At 40.2% G+C, this 4,323-nt stretch overlaps 1 pseudogene; it reads left to right on the top strand.

Moving 5' to 3' along the window:
• Positions 1-3,974: 3,974 nt before the first annotated feature.
• Positions 3,975-4,070, top strand: LOC145341614 (U2 spliceosomal RNA; annotated as a pseudogene).
• The last annotated feature ends 253 nt before the right edge of the window (positions 4,071-4,323 follow it).

The following is a 4,323-nucleotide window of genomic DNA, read 5'->3' as shown; positions in this document are numbered from 1 at the left end:
ATCTCCAGGCAACTTCCCATTCTTCTAACTGTACTATCACTTGACCCCGAACCTCGGCCTCAGTTCTGGTTGCCTAGCTTTCCTCCTTCCATCACCAATCACACTTACTGGCACAGCCAACAATACTGTAGACCCTGCCTGACCTATATCACTCCTGCCCCCATTACATTTTGAGATCCAACCAACAACACTCCAGGCCCCATCTTACCCAATCATTTACTTGAACATTGCTTATGAAACCGTGCCAGCTGCTAATTCTTTATCCTCTCCATAATAATGAGGCCCATGGCCCAAAATCGCATGTTCCTCAGCCTTTCCCATTGTAACATTCTGCAGGTTGTGCACCCCAACAATAGATGCTGCTGAATTTATGAGGGAACATGTTTTATAGCCTGATTTCTCCTTTTATCTAACAAAGGCAACATCCTTTCATGTTAAGAACTAAAACTATGAAGAAAAGGCAACCAGGCTGCACTGTTTATTTTAAAAGCCAATCACTCTACATTCAGCTTGCAAAAAGGGTGAAAACTATTGAAGAAATTACTTCAGAGGTTTCACTCAGCCCGAGTGGCTGACCCTTTACCCGTGTGCAAAACACAAGGTTAATTCTCAACGTTGAGAATTTTGCATCACATCTCACCTCTGTTATTCAGCCCCTTATCTTGAGCAGTATAAATAATAACGTGCTTTAGGAAGAAAATCAGATAAAGAAGCTATGTTGTTGTACTCCTGGAGATTTTTTCATATTCTTCTGGAAAGAATCAGATGTTCCCACTGAATTGTGCTGACAGCTTTCAAATATTGATGGAAACCAAGTCAAGCTAGAAGTTGTTGCCATGAAACAAGGGGCACTTGTATTAAACTTCTCTTGATAATGTCCATAGCCTTTAATAGTCATGGCACCACCCTTCTAAATTGACTTTCTGAATATTACTGAGCCATTTTTTGCGAAAAGATGTTAAACAAGGCCAGCATTCTTGATTAATTATGAGAATCTTATTAGCAACACAATACTTCCAGTGTTACCAGTATCTTCAACTTAAAGTTCAAAAATGTCAGTGACATAATTTCACTCTTCATTCAAAATGATATAATAGGAAAATGCTTATACAGGAGCCAAGACATTTGTAGTTTGATAAAAGTTTATGGGGAGGCAATGGCCTACTGGTGTTACCACTAGACTATTAATCCAGAAACTCAGTTAATATTCTGGGGACCCAGGTTCGAATCCCACCATGGCAGTTGGTGGAGTTTGAATTCAATAAAAAATATCTGGGATTAAGGTCTACTGATGACCATGAAAGCATTGTCGACTGTTGGAAAAACCCATCTGGTTCACTAATGTCCTTAAGGGAAGGAAATCTGTCACTTGCATATGACTCCAGAACCACATGTTTGGCTCAATAGGGTAGCTAGGGATGGGCAATAAATGCTGGCCATCCAGAGACACTCATGTCCCATGAGTGAATCTAAAAGATCTTAAATTCTGGTTGTAATTTTAAGGAAAAAATACATAATTTGCACAATTGGTTGATCAGTATCTGAAAAAGAATGGTAAATGATATTTTCCAGCATTTTCTATTTTCATTTCATGTTTTTGATGTTCATGATTTCCTTTTCAATGAGGTTTTAAGAGTACTTGGAATTGATTTTCATTTTCAGTGACGACGATCGCAACGTCTTCCCAATAAAGTTCATCAGTAGCCTGAAGCACTTACATAGACATGGCACGATAGGAATATATTGGCAAGTTGCCAGCATTGAAGAGTTTTGACAGGCAGCCTTTGACTCAGAGAGCCAGGACATTCAATGGCTCTTCCTCAGAGCAAAACTAGAACGGGTCCTTAAGCAGACTGGGGTGGTCAATCCCAGGCAGGACCCAAACATGAACCAATTGGTCTGGCGAACTTTAGTGTAGGATCAGGTGTGACATTCATTGGCAAAACTGGTTCAAAAGATTTGTTTCCTGTGAGATTTGCTGTGGTATCTTTAATGGCATTTGCTTTGGTCATTCAGTGCTCACTTCCACAATGCAATGCAAATGTGGTTCACCCAGTCGAAAGGTAAGGCTACATCATTGTCCTAAATACAGTGTTGGTCACCAGTTTTAATGGAATTTCTGTCTGTTTTGGGTATGAACATTAGCCGCCTATTTCTATGCCCACTTTCAAGGGTGGAAGTTGATATGCCTCTGGTAGATTCTCTTTCTGCCATATAGCTGAATAGAGGCCAAGTGACTGAGATGCCCCTGAGCATCTCAGTCTGATGGATCCATGTGAATTAGGCTTCTCAGAGAGGCCCCTGACATATTTTAATGGATTACACAGTAGAACATTGCTGTAGACATTCCACAGGTGCCAGACACCCTGCAGAATCACCAAAAGATAAGTTCCAATGTTTTTCTCTTGTATCCAGGAAGGGTAGGAATTCTCTTCCAACCCCACAGAAGAGTTTGAGTCACTGGCTTCTCCACCTCCTAATTCTGGGTTCCTGAAACCCTCCCAAACCCCTGGCCCCCTCTATCCTCTCCTGCACCATTGTCCAACTCTACCCTCCCTGTCAAACCAATGGCTTATTGCCAGCTGGTAAATCTATGGGAACTCAAACCTTGCAGGCTCTCAGATGACACTTTGTAGTGGGTAGCTCAGTGACTCCATTTAAATGAGGCCCAATCATTAAGGCTGAAGCCCTCCCCAGCTCCAAATGCTGGCACACCAGATAGTCAGTAAATGCTGTCTGCTGTTCTAATGCCTTGGAATTAATGTTCTTGTGTTAACCCCCATATGTTCCATGGGGGATCTCTAATTGATCTTCCCCTGGGCTCGTTGAATATGAGTTCCCCTGGTAACAGGCTATGGCCTGCCCAGGTGGAACCTATCACCTGTGCCTTTTATAAGGCAGACACAAGGAATGGTCTGCAGAACTATTGCCCTGGTGGGGACTTGTTTATGTACACCACAGAGTAATGGCTTTATTTTATGTTTAACAATTAATACCATTCCTTTCCAGTCAGGTTTCCTGAGTTATTACAGTTCCCTCCTTAATTATATAGATAAATAAGTTAATGTTTTTCCCATTCTGGAGTCAGAGTCTTGCAGCAGCCCATTCAATGAGACCATTTTAAAATATTTTTTCAATCCTCTCAGATTATTATTTATTCACTCGTCTTCAGATTTCAATTTTGTGAACATTACTATCCTTATTTAACTTTCACTGAGCTCAGTTTTCTTTGTTAAAAATACCCTCAAAATTTGTTTCGTAAAGCACTATAAATAGGGGTGATTCATAAGGCAGCGAGAATCATTGAGAAGCAATTAAACTTTGCTAGCTATAGCTATAATTGTAGATAAGCTGAAAGTTCACTCGCAGTTCATTTCTGTTTGTGCTCAATTGAGCATATCTGCTCGGAAAGTACAGTGTAATTTTAAAAACGATGGCTCTAGCATTCAGTTTTTTTCAACCATTGATCCATACAAAGTAAGCACAAGCATGTGGAATCAAAGGATTCTCCTCCAAACCACCTTCATTTCCCCCAAAAAGGCAAAGGCTGTAAAGGTCTGAGTGCTGACAAAGTAAGATAGAGCTAAGAGAGTTTATCGGAGGAAGGATACCACAAGTGGAGAGTGAAAGCATAAAGTGACGAGCTGGTAATAGTCCAGAGTTCTCCATCATAAGTTTCCATTTCACAGTAAGTGAAAGATCAGGTGTTAGGTGGTAATAAATGATTCGAAACTCAAAGGGCAACCAAGACTAACTGCCTTTAAACAGTGAATAATGTATAATTTTTCAAAACAGAGTCATCAATTTATCTATTTTGTATTTTTAAAACGCATTGTACTGAAGTTGAGACATCCTTCAACCCCAAACTGATTTAACACTGAATGTGGCTTGGATGACCACAGAAACTGGCCTTATTAAGATGTTGCAAAATTATAGGTAACAATAAGGTTACCAAGGGTTAAGACGTTCTGCGGATCACCTCTCGGCCTTTTGGCTAAGATCAAGTGTAGTATCAACGTGCTGTGCTTGGGTCATTAGGTTACATTTTAGCTTCATTCGAAGCAATTTTTAAAAACTAAGATGCAAATAAGATCAAGCCTTGGAGGAGGAACTATACCCACTCCAATCATTTTGGATCACATCGATCAAGCCCAAGACAGGAGGTGAGAGCCCTGTCTTGTCAGCTTGGATCAGGAATGTCTCAACTTGTTGAAACTCTGAATTGCACTTGATTTGATTGAGTTGCAATAAAAACAAAAAATAAATCTTTTCAAAAAAAAACTCTTATTGAATCCTGAGCAAGTCAGTAAAGGAACTTGAACA

The sequence above is a fragment of the Carcharhinus amblyrhynchos genome, chromosome 3, assembly GCF_965287045.1.
Source record: "Carcharhinus amblyrhynchos chromosome 3, sCarAmb.v2.hapA, whole genome shotgun sequence".
In the NCBI taxonomy this organism is placed as follows: domain Eukaryota; kingdom Metazoa; phylum Chordata; class Chondrichthyes; order Carcharhiniformes; family Carcharhinidae; genus Carcharhinus; species Carcharhinus amblyrhynchos.
The sequence above is the reverse complement of the archived record's forward strand: the minus strand, read 5'-3'. Positions and strand labels throughout refer to the sequence as shown.